The 14,086-nt window shown below is 52.6% G+C and overlaps 1 protein-coding gene across 2 annotated transcripts in view; it reads left to right on the top strand.

Moving 5' to 3' along the window:
- The first annotated feature begins 541 nt into the window (after nt 1–541).
- The window catches only part of RALB (RAS like proto-oncogene B), a 40,717-nt gene continuing 27,172 nt past the window's right edge, over nt 542–14,086 (top strand). Inside the window, exon 1 of one of the 2 annotated variants that reach the window (XM_030849664.2) lies at nt 542–677. The gene's annotated coding sequence lies outside the window, so the exon portion shown is untranslated. Of the gene's footprint in view, nt 678–1,241; nt 1,382–14,086 lie in introns of those variants that run through there. The other variant, XM_030849662.2, reaches the window with a different exon arrangement.

Raw genomic sequence — 14,086 nt, 5'->3', positions numbered from 1 at the left:
GAGGCCCCGGCAACCCCATTACTGCTAATGGGGTGTCATCAGCGTGGTGAGTGGTGGCGGCAGGCGGAGGTCCCGCCTCGGGAGCCCCGGGCCGGCGTCCCGACAGCCGCCTGGAGGCATCGTGATTTGCCTCGGTTTCTCCACATCAGGCCTGCCTTTCCCTTTTGCTTTCCAGGGCTCTGGCCTCGCCCTGACCTAAGCCCACGGCGGAAGCACCCCTGCCCGCCACGCCCAGAGTCCCCAGACCTGCTCGGATTCCTTCACTGGAGCAGTGGTCACGTGCAGCGCGTCAGCCGCCGACAGGAGGAAGTGGAGGCGGGCGGGGCCTGCGTGCGGAGCCCGCCCCTCCCGCCCTAGGCGGATTCTCATTGGAGAAGCTTCCTCCTCACCCCGCCCAAGGCTGGGAAACTCCGCTTCGGATTGGCTAGTAGGCTCCCGATGGGCGAGGCCTCCGGGGGACGGGCGGGAGCGGAAGGCAGGGCGCGCTCTCGAGGGGCGGGGTTGCCTAGGCGACGCCGGGCGCGCGCTCGGGGGGTGGGGAAGCGAGCCGGCGGCTCAATGACAAATCGGCGGGGGAGGGCTGGGGTCCGGCCGCCGGAGGAGGCGAAGGAGCGGGCGGGGCGGGTTTAAGGGCGGGGGCCGGTGCGGACGGCCAGGCGGCGCCGGACGGGTCGCAGGTAAGGGTGTTGGCGCCCCGGCGGGGCCCTCCGGGCGAGGTGGGGCGCGCCCCGGGCCGGGTGGCACCTGACCCCGGCTCCGCGCAGGGCTGTGGCAGGAGGGCGACCTGGGGGCGGCGGCCCCACTCGGGCCGGGGGCGGGGGTCCTCCCAGACCCGCTTGAGGCGGAGGAGATGGGGGCGGCGCCCCAGCCACCTCCCGAGTCCGGCGCTCCTTCCCTTGTCCCGCAAGTGGCCTCTGCCGCCACTTCCTGCCTTTCGGGCCTCCAGCCGAGGAGGGTCCACTTCCTCAGGCCCTTAGTCGCCGCTGTGGTCAGGGTGAGGCTGTGAATGTTGCACAAACTTCTTGGCGCCTCAGGAGCTTGGCCGTGGACTCCCGGGGGCCGCGCTTCGGAAGTTGCGCGGTCTGCTGCGTGTCGGGTTTGCTGCCGTCCTGGTGCTGAGCGCAAAGTTGCCCCCCGCCCCACCCCCCCCGCCCAGCTCCCTTACGCGAGGGGCTGGCGCTGGGGCGGCTTCTCCCGGGGCGCGCCTGGACCTGCCCGTGCGCCTCGTCTCGCCCCCGTAGGTCTAGGAGGTCGTGCCCGTGGTGGGTTCAGACGCTGGTGCCGAGACAGCTGCGCCCAGGCTGCTCGTGGGAGCAGCGTCCGTTCTGTGCTCGTTTTCGGGTGAATTCTGGAAACGTTGGAACTTTGATGTTGCTTTCAGGTGAGTCTTCCGGAGTGAAGCTCTTGTGTCCCCCGGACTCGTTTAGAATTGCCATTGGGAGAGACTTGGCTGATGGCTCGTTGGAGTTGTCTGTGACTTGGTTTCGTCCCTTGTAGAACAGTGAACTTTCTGCTTTGCCCCGGTTTCCTAACCTCATTTTAAATGTTTTTTTGGTTAGGTTTTGAGGATGGATAGTGGGCACTGATTGTCAGAAGGGCTAGTGTATCTTTCAGACGGGTAAATGACCCGTATTTTAAGAAAGCAGCAAGATTCTCGGATGTCACAGTTGGAAACAGTTTAAGGCAGTGTTCCGTCAACCTGGAACAATATGATTGGATTGTCAAGTTCTCAGATACGGGGTGAGCGGGAAAGGTAGGCTTGAATATTGGGAAGGACAGGAGGGCAAGGTGCGAAGACCCACGTTCTGAAACTTCCTTCGTGGTGTGATCTCGAGCACAGCTCTGCACTTCTCTGTGCCGCAGAGTCCACAGCTGTAAAAAGGTGATAGTCATCCTCCTTGTTAGGATTAAACGAAGTAAGGAACGCTGGCGGCTTCCTTTGTGGCAGTGGGGGTTAGGGTTAGGGGTGGGAATAAGGCCAGGGACACACATCCCTCGTGTGTGGCTTCAGTTGCTACAGCTAGTCTTTCTCCTGCCCCATCTGGGTCTTCCCTTCCTTTTCTATTCATGTTATTTCCCATTGGAAACAGTGACTATTCTGACCTGAGATGTCAGCAAGATTTCCCTATGCCCAGGGTTTCGTATGAAAAAAAGTGGGCGGGATAACTTATTAGATGTCTTTTGGGAATACGGGACTGGACACATAAAGATAGGAAAACAAGAATAGGGCCGCAAATGGGATCTCAGTGGGTCTTGGTAGAAGGTGGAAGAGGTGGAGAAGTTCTGATTTCTTGCCTTAATTCTTCAGGGTTCTTGCCTTGGTGGAAGATGGCTTGATATTCTGGAAATGTTTAGACCACAGGGTTGAGATAATTCTTTGGGCTGCATCACCCAATCCCACAATAAGTCTTTGCATTCAGTTACTAAATTCTTATCCACCTAGAAACATAATTGGAGCCTCTTTCTGAAAGCTAAACGTGGAGACAGTGTAACAACCTAGAGCAATAGCACTGAGAGATCCTGGCAGCTCTTCTGAGGCTTCCAGTGCAACTTGTCTCAGGGTGATAGCAAGAGTCCCACTTTTCACTGGCTCCAAATCCAGCTCGTCCCTGACTTACTGAAGTTACGTCCCGATAGACCCACCATAGGTTGAAAACATCGTAGGTCAAAGACGCATTTAATACGCTTAACCTGCTGAACCCACTGCTTAGCCTGGCCCACCTTAGACCTGCTCAGAGCACCCCCATTGCCTCCAGTTGGGCAGAATCACCCAAAACAAAGCCTGTCCTGTAATAAAGTGTTGAATATCTCATGTAGCTTATTGCATTCTGTACTCAGAGTGGAGAACAGACCGGCTCTGTGGGTATGGAGGGTACGGACTGGTCTTGTATCAGCTGTTCCCCCTTGTGGTCCTGTGGCTGACTGGGGCTGTGGTCCAGCATCACAGAGAGGAGTTTTGTTTTTTTTTTTCTTTAGTTATTGAAGTATAGTTGGTTTACAATGTCGTGTTAGTTTCAGGTGTACAGCAAAGTGAAACATATATATGTGTGTGCATATATTTTTCAGAACCTTTTCCATTATAGGTTATTACAGGATATTGAGTAGAGTTCCCTGTGCTACACAGTAGGTCCTTGTTGTTCACCTGTTTTGTATAGAGTAGTGCATATACGTTAATCCCAAACTCCCTAATTTACCTCCCCCTGCCTCTCATCCCCACATGCTATCCCCTTTGGTAACCATAAATTTGTTCTCTATGTTTCTGGGTCAGTTTCTGTTTTGTAAATAAGTTCACATTTGTATCATTTTTTAAAAAGACGCCGCATATAAGTGATATCATATGATACTTGTCTTTCTCTCTCTGACTAACTTCACTTAGGATGAGAATCTCTAGGGCCATCCATGTTGCTGCAAATGGCATTATTTCATTCTTTTTATGGCTGAATAATATGCCATTGTATATATGGACCACATCTTCTTTATCCATTCCTCTGTTGATGGACGTTTAGGTTGTTTCCATGTCTTGGCTGTTGTGAATAGTGCTGCTATGAACATAGGGGTGCATGTGTCTTTTTGAATTACAGTTTTGTCTGGATATATGCCCAGGAGTGGGATTGCAGGATCATATGGCAGCTCTATTTTCAGTTTTTTAAGGAGCCTCCATACGGTTCTCCATAGTGGCTGCACCAGCTTACATTCCCACCAACGGTGTAGGAGGGTTGCCTTTTCTCCGCACCCTCTCTAGCATTTATTATTTGTAGACTTTTTGATGATGGCCATTCTGAGCGGTGTGAGTTGGTACCTCATTGTGGCTTTGATTTGCGTTTCTCTAATGATTAGCGATGTCAAGCATCCTGTCACGCGCCTATTGGCCACCTGTGCGTCTTCTTTGGAGACGTCGTCTGTTTAGGTCTCTGCGCACACAAGAGGGCATCTTACTGCATGTTGCTAGCCCGGGAAAAGATCAAAGTCCAAAATTTGAAGTAGGTTTCTACTGAGTGCTTATCTCTTTTACACCATCATAAAGGTGAAAAATCGTGGGTCACATCCTAAGTTGGGGGCTGCCTGTACAGAACATAGAGCCTGCTGGATGTTTTTCTAAAGTGAATGAGTGTTGCTGAGGAGTCTGAATGGAAGAGAGCTGACTGAGTACCAGAGAAATGGAGCCCTTCCCTCATCATGCGGAGGGGGCCGGGGTGGGCAGGGAGGAGGAGGGAACCTGATCCTTACTGAGCATCAGCTATCTGCTGGCACAGACCCCCTGATCTAACCAATACCAGGTAAGTATCTGGCCTTGGAGATTTGACCACGAGCTGTGTCCTCAGTTCTTTTGGTTCCTAGGAATACAAATACGGGTGTGCACGTGTACATATTGGATGTTCCAAAAAGTAGAGGGGCCAAGCAGACATGAGGGCAGGGCGTGTGAGCTTTTGGGTGGGTGAGAGTGGAAAGAAAGACGAAGAGAATGTGGATGCGGAGTGTCAAAGAGGGAAGGTACGTGTGGTTCCTATAGCAACTGCAAAATACCAGCCGGGTCTCAATTTCAAGTTTATGTTACTCTAAAAAAAAAGTAAGTGCTTATCATTTTCCTGAGTGTTCTCTGTCGTGGTTGTAGACCAATCTTTGGGGAGTTTTTGCCTTTTAAAAAATCGAAGTCTAAATGCAGAAACGGGTGCTATCAATAGATAATGGCTAATACGTTGCTGTCTTTGTTGCTTTTGTCAGTGCTTAGTGGGCAGTATGTATGCAGTATGATTTAGGCCCACCAGATTGGGAATCGGCATACAAAATACTGAGTTAGGTCTCATCCAAATTAAAACATTCCGAGCCATGTAATTTTGCTTGGTATATGTCACGAGTTGAAGGAAATAGAGTAGTTTGGTGCTGTGTGGCTGCCTGCCTCAAAAGTTTGTCTGTCTTTTGAGTGAATTTTCTACTGCTGTGTAATAAATTGGCCCAAATTTAGCAGCTTAAGACAACAGACATTTATGATCACATAGTTTCTGAAGTTCAGGATCTGGGAGCAGCTCGGCTGGGCGCTCTGGTTCAGAGTTTCTCCTGAGACGGGGCACGCACAGGCCTGTGGCCTGGGGGCCTCAGTGCTCACCACGTGGCCGCTCCGCAGGGCTCTGCACAACCTGGGCGCTCACCTCCCCCGGGGCAAGTGACGTGTGTGTGTGTGTGTGTGTGTGTGTGTGTGTGTGTGAGAGAGAGAGAGAGAGAGAGAGAATGATCACGATGGAGACTGCCGTGCCCTGGTACCTCCTCTTGGAAGCCGTGTACCATCCCTTCTGCCAGCACATGGACCAACCTGGTGCAGTGTGGGAGTGGGCTGCCCTGGGGAAGCCTGATGACCATTGGCATTCTTGGAGGCTAACTACCACAGTTTCCTTTTGAAGGTTTTGTTTCATACGCTTCCTGAAGTTTGTACCACGGGAGATTAAAATGCAGCTGGAGTTTTTACTATTCTACACTTGAAACGTTGTGTTCTTTCTCTGCTCCTTCATTGTCAGATGCTAGGATTAATTAGCCAAATATTCAGTAGCTTTGGAAATTAGAAATTAAAATCTCGCTAGTCCCTAAACCAAATGGAACAGCTGAGCTTTTTTTTTAACCCTGGGACAAATTGGTAAAAAATTATTGCCAAAATGATCTCCTTGATGAACAGCTTAGTCAGTCATTAGTGATCTGTGGTTTTTTTTTGTTTTTTTTTTTGCGGTACGCGGGCCTCTCACTGTTGTGGCCTCTCCTGTTGTGGAGCACAGGCTCTGGACGCGCAGGCTCAGCGGCCATGGCTCACGGGCCCAGTTGCTCCGCGGCATGTGGGATCCTCCCGGACCGGGGCACGAACCCGTGTCCCCTGCATCGGCAGGCGGACTCTCAGCCACTGCGCCACCAGGGAAGCCCTGATCTGTGTATTTTTTAAAAATAAAACTCACTGGCAAAGTAGCTGAAAAACTCTTGGAAAATGTGGGTGATGGACACAAGGCTTTTTATTAAACGCTTCTTCCTGACTTTATGTATGTGTGAAGCTTTCCACAACAAAAAGATTTTTTGAAAAGGGGGGAGGGAGAAAAGAGGCATAATCACAGGAAAAAGTTTTCTGGAGCCCTGACATGAAGACCAATAAATAAACTATGGCATTCCAGGAGGAAGAAAAAAAAAAAAGGCCTCTTCCAATTATTATAAAGCTTTGGACAATATTTCTCTGCTTAGCAATTCTTCATTTCTCTTTTGAAACCCTAATACATTTTAACCATCCACCTGGACAGAAGGGCCCTATTCTTTTAGCTTCTAGATGAAATCTTTCTGGAGTGTCCATACGTGGAGAGAAGAATTTAGGGATCCTGAGCCGGAAGCCTGAGTCAGTGACCTCCAGGTTTCTTTCCGTCTCTAAAAATTCTGTGATTCTAGTACTTTCATGTAACAGATATCCTTTGACTCAAGCATATTTATAACAAGAAGCTTCATAAATCATGTTAAATTGTAACTTCAGCAAATGAAGTCTTCTGAGAATCGCTTCTGTTCATTCCAGCCCAGTTCAAGGCTGTTGGACTTATCAGGAGGCCAAGTGGAAAAGTCAGCACAATTTGCCGTTCCTTTCTTCCTATTTTTGGCTCTTTTCCCATCCGCTGCCCCAGTTTATGAGCTAGTGTCTTACTTTCCTTTATCCTACCGTTTATCCTCTCCCATTGTCCCCTCTTTCCTCCCGCCAGTCAAAACAGGAAAAGATGGGGGCCAGTCAGCCATTGCGGAGGCGCTGATCCCATCGTTAGGACTGGATTTCAGCCAGTGTGGTACCTCTCCTCACCCTTGCATATTAGGCCTTTTTTAAATCTCAAATTGCATGTTTGTTCAGTAAAGTCTGCCGGTTTTTTAACTTCTAAAGGGTTTCTACACCTGATTCCAAGGTGGGGTGGGTGAGGGCACACCACTGAGAAACCCTCTGCCACCAGCGGGGCGTCCTTCATTTCAACCCGACTGTGACACTCTACCCAGGGGTAGCGCCAGACTCCACAGCTCAAGGGCCCAGTCCCACAGGACTGGCGCCGCTTCAGACACCAGTCGCGGGTCCAGGTCGTCACCTGTGCTTCCGACCAAGTGGCTACAGATCGGAGGTCCCCGTGACACCGTGATTGGGTTTCAGGTGCCAGGTCGTCACCTGCACTCCTGACCAGCTGGCTATAAAGCAGAGGTTCTCACCACCCCCTGCTTGGGTTCAGTTAATTTGCGGGAGTGGCTCACGGAACTCAGGAAGCCCATTTACTCGTTAGATGACCAGCTTGTTACAAAGGATGTGAGTCAACAGCCAGGTGAAGAGTGCACAGGGTGAGGTCCCAGTCGCAGGAGCACGTGTCCTTGTGGAGTTGGGGCCCCCAGGTGGCACGTGCCACCGTGCACTCTGGTCTCCCACCTGGAAACTCGCCTCAGCGCCTTCTTTTCGGTTCTTACGGAGGCGCCGTCACACAGCATGGCTGATTCAATCGCTGGCCATTGGTGATTGATTCAACCTCTAGCCCCTCCCTCCTCCCCAGAAATCAGGGGGTGGGGCTGAAAGTTCCAGCCCTCTTTTCAAGGCTGGGTCCCCCAGCGTCCTCGGGTGCTTCCCCAGAGTCCCGTCATCGGCCTAACCCAGTTGTGGTGGGAAGGGGCTGGCTATGAACAAGACGACACTCACATCACCTTTATGGCTCTGAATCGTTTTCAGGAACTGAGGACAAGTGCCAAACATAACATAAGGTGCTCCCCTTGCTCTTGTCATTCAGGAAATTCCCAGGGTTCTGGGAGCTGTGGGCAAAGGCCAAGGACATGTGGGAACTATAATTAGGTCACATCTGAACGACCACGTATACCTCACAGTATCATAACCTCCTAACTAGTGGAAAGCCTGTCCACCGTCCCTTGTCCACTGCCATTCCCTTAGGCCAGGCCTGCTGCATTGGCCCCGTCTGCCCTGGGCCCCTCTGCTTTTCCACACTGTAGCTACAATGATCTTTTCAACTTGCAAGTCTAATTTTGTCACCCATTTGCTTGCAACTCTTGGAAGGCTGTTCCGTGCACTCAGCAGAAAGGCTAAAATCCCTAAACTACTGGCCCTTACTTTCCCCTCTGCCTTCATAGGATGCCAGGCTCCGCCTCTTTCTTTCTGCTCCAGGCAGCCACGTGGGTCTCTCTTCAGTTGCCTGAGTGTACCGTGCTTCCTCTTGCTTCCGGTCTTCCTACAGCCAGATGAGGAAAGGGTAGAGCGCGTGGAAGGGGTCCTGCGCGGGGCAGTACTGGCCTGTGCTGGGAGCTGAAGGAAGGCGCACTGGCTGGGGGAAGGCCGGTGCGGGGTCTTGGGGGCGACGGTGTGCGGAGGGTTTGGATTTCATCCATGGTGGGCCGTTAGCGGGCCGTAAACACGCGTCCGCTTGTAGGGGCTTTTGTTTACAGCGGGACTGTGCGGAGAAGAGCTTGCGGGGAGGCTGAAGTGGCGATGAGAGGTCAGTTAGCAGGTCGTGGCCGGTCAGTGGTTGGTGGCTGGGCCTGGGCTGTGGAAGCAGATGGCTTTGGAGTGTGACTTGGAGGTGGAATCAGCAGAACTGGCTGTGAGTTGAGGTGGCAGCGGGGCCAGAGGGGTCACAGGTGACTCCTGGGTTTCTGGTTTTAGTGATGAGTATGGCTGGCTCTGGGGAATCACGAAGAGCGGGTTTCAAGGGGGGAAGAATCAAGAGTTCTCTTCTGGGAACGTTAAGCTGGAGAGTCTCGTGAGACACCCAAGCGGGGAGAGGTGGCCCAAGGCAGAGGAGGTGAAGGAGCCTGGAGGTCAGGAGAGCACCCTGGGCTGCGTCCTGAGAGTTCAGGGGCTACAGATAAAGCTGCTGAGACGGATGAGATCCCCACAGGGGAGAGTGGGGACGTGAGGGGGAAGGCTGAGCTCGGAGGACTGACACGGGAAGCCAGGTAGAGGAGAAGGACCTGACGGCACCCCTGCCAGTGGGGCTGCAGGGCCCGGGGGGCCGTGTCTGCAGGGAGATGCAGAGGGCTCTTTGCTTGGCCCGCTAGGCGCCTTCCCCTTGCTGGGCACACTTCTGTCCCAGCTGCTGCACCCTTGTGTTTGAGAGGACCGGAGAGGAGAAAGAGAAGTTTAGTTGGAGTCTGCGGCATGGAGTTTATCGGCGACCTTGACGGGACGGTCTCGCTGAGCTTGTGCTGGGGGAGGTGCCGGGTCGAGCGGATTCTTAACGGAGGGAGGAAGCCCAAGGCCCTGCTGCTCAGAGGGGCTCTGTGGCGGGGGCGGCGTCTGGGCGGCGCCGGCGGAACCGAATCGGCGCCACCCCAGACCCGCCGAGTCAGAATGCGCGTCTGAACAAGATTCCCAGGGAATCTGCCCGAGAGGCACTGGCACGGAGAGCCAGGCCCACAGAGAAATTGTGTCACCGGCCAGAGGGGCGTATATGTTTAGGACGAAGGTTAAGCAGACCGCGTCTGTATGTTGTAGGGGAGGATCCCGGAGGGAGGCGAAGGCCGATTGGCGATGCAGGGAAAGGAGGGTGACGGCAGAGTGCCGCTCTTGGGCAAGGGGGCAGCACGCGGTCCAGAGCCTGCGTGGAGGGCTGGCCCGCAGGAGCCCAGGAGGAGGTGGGTGTGGATGCTGGGCATGGCGGGGGGGAGTAGAGGGGCGGCATGCTCGTGGCCTCTGTTTGGGGAAGCTGAGGTAAGGGCACGGGGGCAGAGTGAGCACGGGGAGGGCCTGGGGAGCCTCCCAGGGAGGTTTCTAGGAAGCGGGGAGTGCATGCCCGTTCCGCTTTGTGACCCTAAATGCCCGGCCTGTGACGCTTCCTGAGGCTGGTTGCGTGGTGTGCTTTCCCGCCCTGGCAGCGTTTTTCCACCAGGCGCGGGTGCTGGGAAGGATGGTGAGCGGGAGGGAGGGGCTGCAGGGTCTCTGCCGGGGAAGGTGGGGCGTGGGCCCGCGGGGGAAGCTGCTGGAGGCCAGGGCTGCCGTGTGCAGAGGCGGAGAGTGCTGGCGGGCTGGCCCGTGAGCCGCTGAGCTAGCAGGTGGCGGCCGGGGCTGGCCCGCCGGAGGACATGGCGCGGATGGTGGTGCCCTGCCGTGGCTTAGCTTCGGAGCCTCGGCCAGTTTCTTTCTCGAGACTTTCTAGAGGATCAGAGTGATACTCCAAAGGTGAAGTGCTTACTCAGAGCCAGGTATCGCGATAGGGCTTTTCTCGTTTCTTCATAATGACCCGGAGGATACAGATCTCCTGTGTATTTTATGCATCACACGGAGGCTGAGAAACGCAACTTAACCAAGGTCGTTAGCGCCCTCATGGCAGGCTCCAGACTTCAAGTTGAGCGGCTTTTTCTCCTGATCCACACTGCAGTTGGTATATACCTACTTTTTAAAAAGTTGTGGTGAACTATACATGACACAAAATTTACCATTTTGACATTTTTTGCACGTACAGTTCAGTGGCGTTAAGTACGTGCACGTTGTTGTGCGGTCATCACCACTGTCCCGACTCCTAGGCACTTTCATCATCCCATTCTGAAACTCGGTGCCCGTTGGACACGAAGCCCATCTTCCTGGCCCTGGCCCCGGCCCCTGGCCCCTGCTGGTCTACTTTTCATCTCTGTGACTCTGACTGTTCCAGGGCCCTCGGATAAGTGGAATCACAAGGAGTTTGTCTTTTGTGGGAGCTTATTTCACTCAGTCGAATGTCTTCAGGCTTCATCCATGTTGTAGCGTATGTCAGAATTTCATTCCTTTTTAAGGCTCCATAATATTCCACTGTATGGATGGGCCACATTCTGGCTTCCATTCCTCCATCGATGGACACTTGGGTTGCTTCCACGTTGTAGCTATTGGGAATAATGCTGCTCTGAACACGGGTGTACAGGTATCTATTCTATCTGCTTTTTGTTGTGCATTTCCTCTCAGGTCTGTGTTTTATTGATAGAACTTGTGCTCTAGTTGCCTCTGCATTTCTGTCTCTTGATGAGCTTTACTGATCCATGAATTCCAGGATTTCACACCACGTTTAAGGTCTCTCCCACCCCACCCCACCCCACCCCAGGCCACTAATGGAGCAGCACAGTGTCCAGCTCAGAGTGGGGATTCTGAGGCAGGACGGCTGGGTGGCCACTCCCAGCCCTGCCACCGACCAGTTAAGTGACCTTCCTGGTCACATAGCTCTGTGTGTGTGCATGTGATGTGCTAGCAGATAATGCAGAAGTGGTGGTAGCACGTCTCTAAACAGGATCTTATTTGGGTTAGTCATTGGGGACGGGCCCGCGTACGCTAGTTCCAGACTTGACCTTCGGCCGTCGGGAAGTGAAGCAGCTCCCGTGTCTCCACGGCGGCCTGTGCAGGTGAAAGGAGCTCAGGTCTAAACTGGTGGCCCGCTCCAAGGCCAGTGAGATCCTCAGATTCCCGAGGGGTGGGGGCCTGGCGGGAGAGGTCTTTATTTCAGAAATAATCACACATTCTTAAACAGCCAGAGCTTGCCAGTTACCCGCCACCGTTTCTTACTGCTTAGCTTGTAGCTCAGCAGAGTCATCCTTCAGGGCATAAGCTTCTCAGCGTTTACCAGCTACCACTTGTCCTTCTGAGGCCTCCCAACCCAGACGGGAACTTGCTTTTCTTATCCACCACGGATTGAGCATCTCCTAAGTGCCAGGCACAGGGCACACAGGATGAACGGGCAGCTCTCGGTGTCTCTGCGGGACAGACCTCATCCAGTGCAGCCATGGGTGGTGTTGACAGGCCTGGGAGCCTGCATAGACTGGGAGGGTCAGCTAAGCTGGGCAGCGGGCTGTCCAGGAAGGTGGGGGGGGGTGGAGATACTCAGGCGGCCACTCCATCAGGAGGAAGGAACAGCATGTGCCCAGAGGTACAGACCAGAGGCAGGTGCTTATGAGAAGCGCCTCAGAGCTTTCTGGCTTTGTGTTAGTTAATTGAGTTTGTTTGCGTTTAAGGTTGATTTTTTTTTCCCCCTTTGGCGGGAGAACAGATAAAGAGATATGCTTTAGGGAACAGAAACACCTAAAACAAATTTCCTTAGGCACACGGGAGCACGAAGTTGTTTTGCAGATCTAATTTTAGAAGAAAAAAAAAACAGCAAAAACTTGGAAAGGAACTTAGATCATTTAATTCAACTTCCTTATTTTCATAGACATGGAAACTGAGTCACACCTGCATGGGAAGATAAAAATATTCTATTCCCCGTGCTGGGGGCAGTAGCAGCTACACACAGGGAGGGCGCCCTGGAGTTTTCTTCTCTGAGTCAGTACACGTGGGAAAGGCTGAGACTACAGAGAGAGACTGAGCGCTCTGATGACTGCAGTTGTTTCCTGCCAGGACCGTCACTCCTGGAGTCCCCGTTTCGTGAAAAGCAGTAAGAACATGTAAATCTACCAACTAGAGAAGTCCATACCGAGTGTCTTTGTTTGCTAGATAGATTTGCGGGAGGGCTCAGCCGCGGCCCTCGTGAGTCTGTGGCTGTGGAGACCCCTGGCTGGTTGGCCAGCAGCCCCTGGAGCTCAGGTGCTCAGAGCAGCTGTCCTGCCCTTCCCGTCACCTGGCCGTCCAGGTGCAGCTGTCCCCTGCAGGGGCCTGGGCTCCCTTCCGAGAGGCAGATCGGGTACGAGACGGCCAGTCAGAAAGGTCGCTGCCAACCAGATAGCAATCAGATGACCATAAGTGCTCATTTAAAGCAGTGGGTGAAATGATGAGACTCTTAAAGAGTATTGAAATAACAACCTTAAGAGATTAAAATTCTTTAGTGACAAATTCTCAGACCTTAAAAACATAAACTAATGTTATCCACTTGTCAAACTTTGCTTTGAAATAGGGAAGTAGTGGCTTACAGTTTTTAGGCTTTTGACCATAAGTACCAGAAATGAGATATGAATGAATCCCCGAGTGTCAAGTTTACGCCATGCGCTAGATTTCATGATGATCACAGTTTGGGTAAAATCCACGTTATTTAGGTTGCAGCATGACTTATGTGATGATAAAAGGGAAATAATCCGTGCAATGGCAGGATACAAGAGGGAAAGGCAGCTCTGGGGCCTGCCATCAGGGAGCTTCACTTATTGTGGAATGAACAGCAAAAAGCAAGTAAGTAGGAAAAAAGAAAGGAACTGTAGGCTGGGGTCAGGGCAGTGAGAGGCGCAAAGGGCAGAGGTGCGGGATGCGAGGCCGCCTGAGGCCGGGCGGTCTGGGAGGCCTCCCTGAGGACGTGATGTGAATGTGGAAGCCCACAGGACAGGGAATCGAGTCCGAGCGCTGACTGCGAGAGGCCTGGGGTTGGGGCAGAGTAGCGGGCCACGAGGTTGGAGAGGGGAGACCCACGATGGGAGAGCAAGTTCTGGTCCTGGCGGCATCGTCCGGGTCCCTGGACATCGGCTGTGTGAGCCAGTCGGTGACTTTTCTGCGTAAGCTACTTTCACCTGGGCTTCTGTCACTGTGGACAAGAGTCCTAGACATACGAGGGGCAGAGCAGTGGGGTTCCCTGGACGCTTCTTCAGCTGTATGTAGAGCTCACGCTTTATTCACTCAGGAGGAAGTGCTTCTGTGTCATGTATTCCCCCCCTCTCCCCGGCCCTGCCTGGGTCTCAGTCCCTGGACTTGAGTTGTTTGTGTACTTTCAAAGCCAGGTGTGCTGTCCCCTGGTGCCCTCGGTGTCAGGTAAGCAGCCTCACACCCAAAGGGTTTTGTTTTCTAATTGAAGTAGAGTTGATTTACAATGTCATGTTAGTTTCAGGTGTACAGCAAAGTGATTGAGGTCTATATGTATATATTCTTTTGCAGATCCTTTTCCATTATAGGTTATTATGAGAAGTTGAATATAGCTCCCTGTGCTGTACACACACACGGTAAAATTCTATGCTTTCCCAAGAGAAACAATCTTTAAAAAATTTACTTTCTCGTTTACTCGGGGCTCCCCTATTTCTGAAGACTTTAAAAACTTCAGTGTGAATATATGGAGATGGTTGTAGTACTTGAATTTGCAGAACAGAAGTTAAATAGAAGAGTCTATGATGAGTAAGATTCTCTAGTTAGGAGGTGAATATGAAGAGGAAAGCATTCACTTGATGGGCTGAA

This window comes from Globicephala melas, chromosome 7, assembly GCF_963455315.2.
Source record: "Globicephala melas chromosome 7, mGloMel1.2, whole genome shotgun sequence".
Taxonomy (NCBI): Eukaryota; Metazoa; Chordata; class Mammalia; order Artiodactyla; family Delphinidae; genus Globicephala; species Globicephala melas.
Note: the sequence above shows the minus strand (reverse complement) of the source record. Positions and strands in the feature narration are given on the sequence as shown.